General features: G+C 41.0%; 2 protein-coding genes across 2 annotated transcripts in view; one reads left to right on the top strand and one right to left on the bottom strand.

The window, feature by feature from the left end:
- Positions 1-12,590, bottom strand: part of N4BP2L1 (NEDD4 binding protein 2 like 1) — a 229,879-nt gene that overhangs the window by 2,460 nt on the left and 214,829 nt on the right. The window lies entirely within an intron of this gene.
- BRCA2 (BRCA2 DNA repair associated) overlaps positions 1-12,590 on the top strand; it is a 408,071-nt gene that overhangs the window by 354,037 nt on the left and 41,444 nt on the right. The gene's annotated exons all lie outside the window — the stretch shown is intronic.

Below are 12,590 nucleotides of genomic sequence, written 5' to 3'. Positions count from 1 at the left end.
AACATCAAAAGAAATTTCTTTTATTCAATAACCGTAAAAATTCTAAGGTCAAAGGTCTTAATTTTTATAAATTTACTTGTCTCTATTATGTACGCTGGAAAAGTACAGCTTTTCGCATAAAAAAAACCCTCTAAAAATGCATCTCCACGAAAACAAGAACACATCCAGATATAAAAAAAAAACATTTGTCTGTTACATAGGAAGGAAGCCGGTACATAAGTTCTCAAAATTCACCTCTCAAGGTTTACAGTTTACCTTGTTTTCTTTTGTCTATCCTATTCAAGAGGCAGATGTCTACCAGAGGTTTGCTTAATTCACTAATTTAAGCATAATCTAAAAGCTTAAATTATGCTTACCTGATAATTTTCTTTTCTTCAGATGGAAATAGTCCACAGCTGCATTCTTTACTTTTGGGAATTCAGAACACGGCCACCAGCAGGAGGCAAAGACACACCAGCCAAAGGCTTAAATACCCCTCCCACTTCCCCCATCCCCCAGTCATTCTGCCGAGGAACAAGGAACAGTAGAAGAAATACCAGGGTGAAAAGGTGCCAGAAGAATACAAAAACATACGCCCCACAGAAAAAATACGGGGCGGAGAGCTGTGGACTCTTTCCATCTGAAGAAAAGAAAATCAAGTAAGCATAATTTAAGTTTTTCTTCATAAATGGAAAGAGTCCACACCTGCATTTATTACTTTTGGGAAAACAATACCCAAGTTATAGATGACACTGAATGCTGAAATGGGGGGGGGGGGGGACAAGAGGCAACCCCAGATTGTACAGAAACCACGGGGTGGGACCGGGAATCTGAAACAGAGAAGAGATCTTCTCCCAAACACAGTGCAACCACACCCTAGAAGACAACTAAAGACGAAAAACCCCAGAGTCCCTCAGATATCTAAATCTTCAGAAACCAAAACTACGTGCAGCACAAATAGGTAAACACCTGAGTCAAAACACTTTACGCTACAGTCATCCAAAGATTACTCTGAAATTTGAAAACTTGCAGGGCAAGTAAAGAGCAGCTGAAGATAGGTTATAAACCGTCAGACTGCTAAGCAGACACGTCACAGGCTATCCAAGAGCCGCCATTCCTTCCCACATATTCTGAACATGGAGAAGAGACAGAGCCGTCAGGGAGGCTCCCCATACCTCGAAGACCCGAGGACAAGCAGCAGAGCAACAGACCAGGCACGTCTGAAAGACGGGGGACAAAAAACCCAACCACAAGCTCCCAGGAAATGGAAAGAGTGGAAGGAACTCCAACAGAGCTCGGGTGCCAACCCAATCCGCTCTTCCATATAGGTACTCCCAAGGAGAACCCCCTTGGACTTGAACAGAGAAAAGTGCCATAGCTACCTGAGAAGACTTGGCACAGCTCTCTATAACAGTCCTGATATGGAGACCTCAACTTCCATAGTTTGAACAGAACAAGCCCCAGAACAGCAGACCACTAGCACCTGTTCCAACCTCCTGCACACAGGGTAGGTCAAATTCATTCAGACACCCTGTTGTTCCCACAGAGAGAAAACTCCCCGAACACACGTCGTAAAAGTCCATGTGCAAACTATTGTATCACAGAACCCCCACAAATTGAAAGGACATGTAAACTATCAGCTTACAAGCCCGCAAAGCCTACAACTAAACCATTGCGGGACCTTTCCAAGGACCAAACAGTCCATAAGGAACATGCCAGCACCCGAAGGTGGACAAACTTGGCTCAGCTGCTTGCAGGCTCAACGAGCTAGCCTTAAAGCCAAAACCTGTGTTCCCGGGAAAAACTGGGTTGCCCCGAACCAGTCCGCAGGATCATAAGTCTCCAGACATCCATAAGGATCCAAAACAAGAACCCTGGGCCCGGCCCCAGATCGTTTAAAAACAAACACCCCAGGGAACACAAATACCTCGTCTGGAGGAATCAGACCTCACAGAGGAAGATAACCAGACTAAACCGGAGAATGGGAACAAGACTCCCTCGAAATTCCCAGCCCAAGGGAAGAAACACCCCTAGCAGGAGTCCACCCTCCAAAAATAAGCTAGGGTGCAACAGAGTCGCACAAATACTCTAGAACCCAAGGGCGTCAAGGACAACACACAGGAAGTTCAAGACCAAGGGGAAAAAAACAAGGACAGAGTTACCCGAAGGCAGAGAGTAGAACAAAGGCTAGTCTCCCTAGTCCTCTCAGAATACATAACCAGAGGACCACACCCAAGGAAAAAGAATGCAGAGCATCCCAAACCCCAGTAACAAAAAAAAAAACCTAAGCGAAGCTTGGAGAAGGAGACAACACAGCCTATCATCCCTGATATGGAGACGACTAACTCCCGGAAGTAGGAAAAGGCCACACAGCCCTCACTTCCTAAATTGGATGTCAAAAACCATCAAGTAGACAAGACCAAAAGGGGCAATTTCAAAGAACCCCTGAGGCAAGACCGGCAGCAAGGAGGACCGAAGTCCTCCCAACCTCCAACCCACACAGGGAAGGAGACACTTCAAGGCCTGACAGAAAAACAGAATCAATTGAGTGTGTCGCAGTAGAACTCATAGTCCCAGACGACCAACATCAAAGGCTAATGAGGACTGAACCAATCCCCCCTGCCTCACGGACCATAAGGTCCTCTCAGAGTGCTTAGTTGAAACGTGTTAAAGAAAAACAAGGAATAACACAAATATTAATTTGAAGCACTCAGCACCCTATCCTGACCAGCCAGGCAAAACAGGCGCCACGTGTCTGATTTGGCCTCAAGACAGAAGATCTGAACCCAATCAGGACCAGCCTGAAAACAAGGGCCCTCACTGTCAAGACCGCATAGAGACTCCCCTAGAGAGGGAGACATAACAGCAGACAAGCATAGGCCTAAAACTCGTCCAGAACAAACTTCCTTAGAAGTAGCAGTGCGATCAAACAATCGAGAGTATAGATTCCAGATAAAATTCCCAAAGGAAATATAAAGCCAACATGAGCTTTAAACCAAATAAAAGCAATCCTCACCGGATAAAAATAAAAGATAAGGCAGCCCGCAGGTTATCGCCTAAGAGGAACAGGCGCACCCACAGGACCGGTCCAACAGGGAGCCTGTTCTCCCAAGCTCAGAACTGGAAAGAATACTCAATAAATAAGACTATAAAATTACTTCATCCCCTTACGTCTAATTCTGTAAGCTATTTGAAGAAGCTGACTGACAATTCTCAGATCCATTAGGATGGGATCTTCTGACAACGCCACAGCGTGCCTCAATAAAACACGAAGGCGCGCCAGTCTATACCAAAAAGCAAGTAACGGAACACGAACAATATCTTAAGTCAACTTCTGGAAGTTGCAGATTCGCCAGCGCCAAAATTATGGACATGCGACATTGTGTTGAAACCCCTGGCGGGAACAAGCCACCTTCCAGAGAAGGATAAGCAAAGTCTGGGTTACCTGCATGCGTAGTAAGCGATGGTGGAAGGGAACTCGCCACTCGGAGAACAGAAGCCCCAGAGGCGGATGGCTCAGTGGCCCTTTGATTCCCCGATCCCGAGGAATTGAGCACTCTAATACGGCATTCAGAACATAACTGATAGGCTTGTATCATCCGGGGCAATATGCATTCAGCGCAAGGAGAAGAAAATGAAACAGAGACGTCCGTCTCCACAATATCAGGCTCCTCCATAACTAGGATATTGATACAAAAGATTGGACCAAAATATCTAAATGGCACCTGACACCCACAATGGCTGGGGCACTCGCCACCTCCTATGAACCCGACACCAGCAGACCAGAATTTCTCTGTCGCCACACAGTCAGGAATGCGGAAATGAAAATAGTCCAAAAAAGCGCGCCCGACCGTAAGACCGCGTCACTTTCCAAAAGCCGTTATGTTCCACAGCCATGAGCCAAATACACATAAGCAGGTTGAATCACATAACAAACATTATTAAACCCCCCCCGTTCAATAACCCCCCTCAAGTGATATTAACCCTTGATTCCAAGATACAAAAGGAGCCTCACTGAGACCCTGTGTTATAAGTTAGGCCAGCAAGCTGGTAGCCCCTCGGGAAAACATCTGTAATACAGTACATTTCATGAAGAAAGTAAAATTAAACGATCGTACCAGAATCTATGCCATGGAACAGGAACATGGCCCTTCAGTGTGACAGATAATAGCATCGCTTCTGCCATGGACTTGAGAGAAGAAAGCAGGCAGCGAAACTAGTCAATGCCGATTGCTTGTGGAGCTGTTAATGAGTCGGGATGGTTATGCACAAAGACTCTCCTTGCATCTCCGGACTCTAACTTTCATCCAAGCTTTCACTGAAAGGCTGACAGGATTACTTAAAACTCCAGTCCCATGCCGAAGAGTACTACCCTCCATAAGAGACTAATTCTGACACTTCTCTGCCAACCTCCTGGGACGAAAGGCAAAGAATGACTGGGGGATGAGGGAAGTGGGAGGGGTATTTAATACTTTGGCTGGGGTTTCTTTGCCTCCTCCTGGTGGCCAGGTTCTGAATTCCCAAAAGTAAAGAATGCAGCTGTGGACTCTTTCCATTTATGGTAAAAAGGGCTGCTCAAAATAAAGGGATACAAAATTATTATATTTAAAATGTTTTTGTAACCTGTAGACAATGACCTTTCACTGGAACTAAATAGCCCAAGCCCTGAAAAACAGCCCTAGACCATTATTATCCTTCCTCCACCAAATGTTACAGGAGGCACTATGCTTTCTGGTGGGCACAGTTTCTCGTGGCATCCAGGACCACTAGAATTTTCCACCCGACTGCCAGATAGTGAAGCGTGATTCGTCATGCCATAGAACATGTTTCCACTGCTCCAGAGCCCAGTGCCGGTGTATTTTATACTACTTTGCACTTGGCAATGCATATATTGATGTGAAGCTTCTGTACAGCTGCTTAGCTATGGTAATCCATTTCACAAAGCTCATGACACACATCGAGTGATGCAACAGATATGTGATATGTTTCACATGCTTTGGCTTCATCATTCAGCAGCCCAGCTAAGTGAGTTTGTGTGGTCCACCACTTCATGGCTAGGCTGTTATTGTTCATTGGTGCTTTCACTTCACAATAATAGCGCTTGCAGGTGACTGGGACAGATCTAGTAGGGAAGACATTTTACAAACTTACTTATGCTGGCATCCTATGACAGTGTAAAGTCACTGTCCTCTTCAGTACCGACCCATTGTACTGACAATTTTGTCTATGGAGATTTCATGACTATGTGCTGGATTGTATGCTCCTTTTAGAAATGGGTGTGGCTGAAACTTGAACTCCTGAAGTAATTGATGGGGTGTCCACATATTTCTTTCATACAGGTGGTGAAAATCCACAGTCCATTACTCCTGGGAATTACTCTTCCCTACCGCTAGGAGGAGGCAAAGATTCCCAAACTCCAACTCTATAAAACCCCTCCCACCTCACCAGTACTTAAGTCTACTTATAGTCACATGATGACTATCATGCCTCTACTCTGTCAGCACTATCAGTGAAGTGATGCTTATAAGTAAGAAAATATTTAGACCTGGGATTGGTCACACATTATTGTTAGCATAAATATGCATTTATTCACTTTTCTTTTTTTTTTTTTTTATACACTTAATTCCACAGATCCACAATAACAAATAAGACAAAAAGGATCTCAGTAAACGATCAAAATATCAATTTAAGTATGTTACACTTTTCTAACCATTATGGTTGTTATATTTTAGTATATGTGATCATTGTACTTGTTATATTTTAGTATATGTAATCACTGTACTTGACCATTGTAGGCTTTCTTTTTATGTAAAGTACACTAATAGCTATACGTCAGTTTACACGCCCCCTTTTCTGATGTCACTAGTAGCGAAGGTATTAATGAAAGCTCATACATAAGGTAACATTCGATAAAATCCATGAATTGGGATCTTAGAAACTGGCCCAACAGCAATTGCAAGTTTCTATATATAATATATATAGATTAGATTCTACATAAACCGTTTGAATTTATTTATATACATAAACAGGTGTGTGTAAGTTACACACCCACCCTGATGATGGTAGCGATTGGTCCATTGTTTACTCCCATGAGTGGGAGCTCCTATTAACATATGGCAGTGTTTGACTATAAAAGTCAACAGTTTTTAAATGTCTAATATGCCTGATGAAACGACAATAGCGCAGAGAAATGCGTTGCAATATTGCATGATTTTAAATGCTCTGTTTTAAAAAGTTCTTTGGTATGATTTTATTTTGTTACTTTTTACAATAAATGTTTTAATGCAATACCATGATCTGAACTTTCTATCTGAGCAAATCACTACCATATGAGATGGACCGTCTCCATCTACTTACTGTGATCTGTTTTCAGTAGCAAGGATCAGCTGGATGGTTAGCTGTGATAACAGGCCTGCATCTACAAGCACATTGGTCTGCTCCTTGCAAATGTGAGTACCCTGTGCTTGTTTTGTCAATCTTGACGTTGTGAACAAACTGATACGCACAGACAAGACTTAAGTACTGGTGAGGTAGGAGGGGTTTTATAGAGTTCTTGGGGAATCTTTGCCGCCTCCTAGTAGTAAGGAAGATTAATTCCCAGGAGTAATGGACTGTGGACTTTCACCACCTGTATGAAAGAAATATGTGGACGCCCCATCAATTACTTCAGGAGTTCAAGTTTCAGCCACACCCATTTCTAAAAGGTGCATAAAATCCAGCACTTAGTCATGAAATCTCCATAGACAAAAATTGTCCGTACAATGGGTCGATACTAAAGAGGTCAGTGACTTTAAACGGTCATAGGATGCCACCATGAGTTAGTTTGTAAAATATCTTCCCTACTAGATCTGTCCCAGTCTCCATCTCCTTCCTGTGATCTGGTTCCAATACCAAGGATCAGCTAGATAGTAAGCTGTGATAACCGGCCTGCGTTTACAAGCACATTGGTGTGCACCTTGAAAATGTGAGTACCATGTGCTTGTTTTGTCCATCTTGACGTTATGAACCAACTGATACGCACATTTCGGCGCCTCTCTGCGTTTATTTTGCAAGATGCATTTGCCTTGTATTAGTGATTTTTTTTTAGAGTTATTTTTCCCATAAGGGGTTAGTTTATCTATTTCTTCAAGAGCTCTTTTACCCCTTTGAGTGCTAAGCACTTTCCCACCTGGGTGCTAATATTTTCTAAGTTTTATTTTAATTTTTGAAAAACAATTTTTAACATTTTTTTTTTTAAAGACACCCAAGACTTACACTGTTAGGCGATTACCTTTCCAACAGTGGGTCTTGGGGATCTGTAGCTGCTTAGATGCCTGAGATACAGGCTTCCAGGCAGCATGCCCCCTCCTCCTATACTTAACATTAAGTATAAATAAAGTTGTACGGTGACGTCATCACGTCATTGTGCGTGACGTCACCGTGAAAAGACAATTGTTAAGGAGTTTAAAGCACAAACAGATTAAAAACCTGGATGCTTAAACCTTAAAGGGAAACACTAGTAGGATCTAATTTATATTCAGAAATTTGATTGGGTTTCTTAAGAAATAGTGTCTAGGTATACTAATCGGTTGGTGAACAGGTATATTAACCTATTAATAAGCACTACATAAATGGTTGATATATAGTTAATCAGTCGTGTATCAAAGTGTCAGGCATATATTGTTGAAAAATTCATCAAAATACCTAAAGTTAAATATAAATTAGTTTATTAATAATATATAGAGTATATATATATCAAAATTAATCAGTGCACTATTCAAATAAAGTAACAACGTACGGAACTCATAGGTCAGTTGTTATATTGGCAACAAAATATCAAGTCTTTGGTAATACAGAAGTTTTTGGGTGATCTCAGTGATCCCCGAATTTTGTTGCAATGTTTATTAGTGTCTTATAGCCTAGTCCTTTGTTATGTAATAAATTGAAAAAGTTCTCCTTTAATTTATAACCATGTCCGGAAAGAAAGAGTTCTTACTCACTGCCCGTATTAACAATGCAAGCCGGTCCTGGAGCCTATTGCAAGTACTCCTATATGTCAGTATTGCAGAGATAACTGGTCTCGGTCTCAACCAAATATTGGTCGGTTTGCTTTCAGGCTCTACAGTTTTGTTTAAGGATGTTAGGTCAGCACAGTTTAATATGGCAGTGAGAGTTTATCAGCGGTCTCAATTCAAGAAGAGATTTTTTACTTACTGTCTGCCTATGTTGCTCAAACAAGCCGGTCCTGGAGCCTGTCGTGGAATGCCTCGGTATCTGTAAAACCAGGGTGTCTGGTCCGGATCTTAGAGGATTGTCTTGTGAGTGGATTTATGGGCTCTGCGGTCTTGCATCAAGTTTTGCGTAGAAGTTCTAGGTCAGAACAGTGGTCAGCACAGAGTAGTATCGATTATTCAGTCCTCAAAAGAACGGAAATTGCTAATTGGTATTTAACATCAGCGATCACAGCACAGAGGCTTTCAATCATCAGATGTCTTTAGCAGTAAGAGCTACGCGTTTCAGCCGTGTCCACCGGCCTTTTTCAAGCTGTACTGCTAGACAGGTGTATTTTGCGGATTTTTATACCTTTTCTTCTGATTGCTTGCAGCTGAACAGGTTTGTTTTTCACCTGCAGCTGTTAATTACTTAAATAAGTTCCAAAACCGTGTAATCGTTAAGACATATACAATTTAGTACTTTCATATTATACAAAGTGAAACATATTGATATAATAAATGTGAACAGGTTATTTAAAAAAGGTTTTTTTTTAAAAAAATAGTTATATGGAGGTATTATTATTAATTATTAAAGGCAATTTCAAAGCCTAGATGAATATAATGCGTGTAAAAAATGTCAGAGAGTATTTAGCCCTCTTTTAAAAAACTATTCAAATTAAAATCAACATTTAAACCTTTCGGATGTAGTGTCTGTAACTTAAATATCCATTTGGACGTCACCGCGCATCACGTGAAGCCCCGGCGATGCCTGTCACTCTACAAGGTAGGAGCCCCCAGATCTCCCTCAAGGTGGGAGAGTGCTCATGACGGCTCTGAGCCGTCATTAGCACCAGACTGAGAAACTCTGTGACAGCTCAGAGCTGTCATTAGCACTCAAAGGGTTAATGGAGATATTATTAGTTTTTTGCAGTTATGGAGCCTTGTAATTCAGTCCCTAAATCTGCCTTTTGAAGCTGGGTCATTTGAACATTTTACTACCAGTGTTAAATGTTTGTATTGTTATAAGGTATTTCCTTCAGTAATATTATGCAATTAATGTTTTAATGCATTCTGAGCATTACTACTGTTCTTGCTTCAAAGAGTATTATTGCTCCTTTTGCTCCTTCTGTTGGTTCCTTATAGGAAGAATATACTACTTTTCTCCTGGGATTATAAACCTCATTCAAACAGTGCTGAAATGTTGGTGGCCATGCCTCTTTCAACTAAGCGTAAAAAAAGGTCAGTTCAGATTTTACCTTCTTCTAGTTACGAAGCTGCTGTGCCCTCAGAAGAGGTGTTTTTTCTTTCTTTGTTGATCAGGAGTCTTTGATAATTTTTACTGACATCCTTTTATTTAATTTTATGTAAAGCATATTCATTCTCTTTTTAAGGGAATTTTTGCTTTCTTTCTTACTTTAGAGGTTACATGATCCTAAAGTAGATGGGGATATACCAGTTAAATGTTGTATACTGTTTAATCCTTTGGTGTGTTTCTTGTCCCTGTTGCAGTTTTTGAAATTATATCCAGAAATTGGACTGTCAGGTATTCATTTTATTTCTCAAAGGGACAGGAAACCCCAAATTTTCTTTCATGATTTGAATAGAACATACAATTTAAGACAACTTTCCAATTTACTTCCATTCTTAAATTTGCTTTGTTCTTTTGTTATCCTTTGCTGAAGGAACATCATTGTCCTACTGGCAGCAAGATGAACACATCTAGTCAGCCAATCACAAAAGACAAATGTGTGCAGGCACCAAATAGCAGCAGCAGCTCCCACTAGTGTAGGAAATGTGTGTATTCTTTTTCAACAAGGGATACCAAGAGAACAAAACACATTTGAAAATAGAAGTGAATTTAAGTGTCTTAAAATTACATGCTCTATCGGAATCATGCAAGTTTAATTTTGACTTTCCTATCCCTTTAAGATTTAAGAATTTGTATCCTTTCAGGCTTCTATTGTTGAGCTTTTGGAAACTACTCTCAATATGGTTTAGGCCATTTTTTACTCTGGCTATATGTTCTAGCATTCCTTTGGAAGATAGTTTTTCCTTTACAGAAGTTTATTTTCTTCCTTAGGAGGGCTTATTTGCAAGCAAGTTATTTTTTTAGTCCAGTGGTATATATTGCTGATGTGGCTGATATTTTTTAAACCTCTTATGTTGTTTAAATGTGCAACAGCTTTCTTTCTTTCCTATGGCATGGATAGTCCACAAATTCATTCCACTTACTAATGGGATATTCAACTCCTTGCCAGCAGGAGGAGGCAAAGAGCACCCAGCAGAGCTGTTAAGTGTCATTTCCCTTACCCATAATCCCCAGTCATTCTTTGCCTCTATCACCGGGAGGACGTGCAAAGATGGTGTCTGAAGATATGTAATCCATTATAGATTCTCTGAAAATGAAGATCTTTTGACAGAAACAAAGAAGTCAAAAATGTTCAATTCTTGTTTGGCTCTTCAGTCATCTCCTCGGCCGTCGGTGGCCCAGTGTATGGAGGTTATTGGTCTAATGGTCTCAGTCATGGACATCATTCTGTTTGCTCAGTTCCATCTCAGACCTCTGCAGTTATGCATGCTGAGACAGTGGAACGGAGATTATACAGATCTGTCTCCAAAGATAGTTCTAGATCAGGCTGCAAGAGATTCTCTTCCGTGGTGGTTGTCTCAGGATCTTCTCTAATAGGGAACCTGTTTTCGCAGTCCTTCCTGGGTGATTGTGACCACGGATGCCAGTCTGCTGGGTTGGGGAGCTGTCTAGGGTTCGTTAAAGGCTCAGGGTCTGTGGACTCGGGAGGAATCTGTTCTTCCTATAAATATCTTACAGCTGAGAGCAATTTGCAATGCTCTTCTGACCTGGCCTCAGTTGGCTTCAACCCAGTTTATCAGATTCCAGTCAGACAATATACTGGCTTACATCAATCATCAGGGAGGAACTCAGAGTTCCTTGGCGATGAAGGAGGTAGCCAGGATTATTCAGTGGGCGGAGGCTCACAATTGTCGTCTGTGTGCGATCCACATTACAGGCGTGGACAATTGGGAAGTGGATTTCTTTCATGTAATTGGCAAGAGTGCATGAGCTAGTGACGTATGGGATATACAATCCTACCAGGAGGGGAAAAGTTTCCCAAACCTCAAAATGCCTATAAATACACCCCCACCACACCCACAATTCAGTTTTACAAACTTTGCCTCCTATGGAGGTGGTGAAGTAAGTTTGTGCTAGATTTCTACGTTGATATGCGCTTCTCAGCTTTTTGAAGCCTGGTTCTTCTCAGAGTGCAGTGAATGACAGAGGGATGTCAAGGGAGTATTACCTATTGAATACAATGGTCATCCTAATGGGGATCTATTTCATAGGTTCTCTGTTATCGGTCGTAGAGATTCATCTGCTACCTCCCTTTTCAGATCGACGATATACTCTTATATACCATTACCTCTGCTGATTCTCGTTTCAGTACTGGTTTGGCTATCTACTTTATGTAGATGAGTGTCTTTTGGTAAGTATGTTTCTTTTATTTAAGACACTCTCAGCTATGGTTTGGCACTTTATATTTAAAGTTCTAAATATATGTTTATTCTTATATTTGCCATGATTCAGGTTCATCAGTATATTTCCTTTTTGCAGACTGTCAATTTCATATTTGGCAAATGCATAAAATAAATAAAAAAAATTAAAAAATTTCTAAACTGAAGTTTTCAAACTGACTTTCTTTTCTAAATTGCGGGCTGTTAGGCTCGCAGGAGCGCAAAATGCTTTAATTTATTGCGTCATTCTTGGCGCAAGAATTACTTTTGTTGACGTAATGTCGTCATTTCCGGCGTCTTAGGTGGCGCTGAGCTTTTTCATGTGTTTGCATCATCTATGACGCTTGTGTTTGTTGCAGATGTTTTTGGCGCAAAAAAATATTTTGTCAGTTGTGGGCGTCATACTTGGCGCCAAACTTTTGCACATTATTTAAGACTTAATTTATTTTTGCTTCTGGTTTCCAGAGGCCTATTTTGTTTGCATTTCCTGAAACTGCCATATAAGGAAATTGATAATTTTGCTTTATATGTTATTTTTTTCTCTTACATATTGCAAGATGTCTCAATCTGACCCTGTTTCAGAATCTACTGCTGGAATCCTGCTGCCTGATGTCGGTTATACCAAAGCTAAGTGCATTTGTTGGAAACTTGTGGTAACTGTTCCTCCGGCTGTAGTTTGTGATAGTTGTCATGACAAACTTTTACATGCAGACAATATTTCCATTAGTAGTACTCCATTACCTGTTGCTGGTCCTTCAACATCTAATGCTCAGGATATTCCTGTTAATGTGAGAGAATTTGTTTCTAATTCCATTCAGAAGGCTTTGTCTGTCATACCGCCTTCTAATAAACGTAAAAGGGCTTTTAAAACCTCTCATAAAATTGCTGAAT

The sequence above is a fragment of the Bombina bombina genome, chromosome 3 (assembly GCF_027579735.1).
Source record: "Bombina bombina isolate aBomBom1 chromosome 3, aBomBom1.pri, whole genome shotgun sequence".
Classification (NCBI taxonomy): domain Eukaryota; kingdom Metazoa; phylum Chordata; class Amphibia; order Anura; family Bombinatoridae; genus Bombina; species Bombina bombina.
Note: the sequence above shows the minus strand (reverse complement) of the source record. Positions and strands in the feature narration are given on the sequence as shown.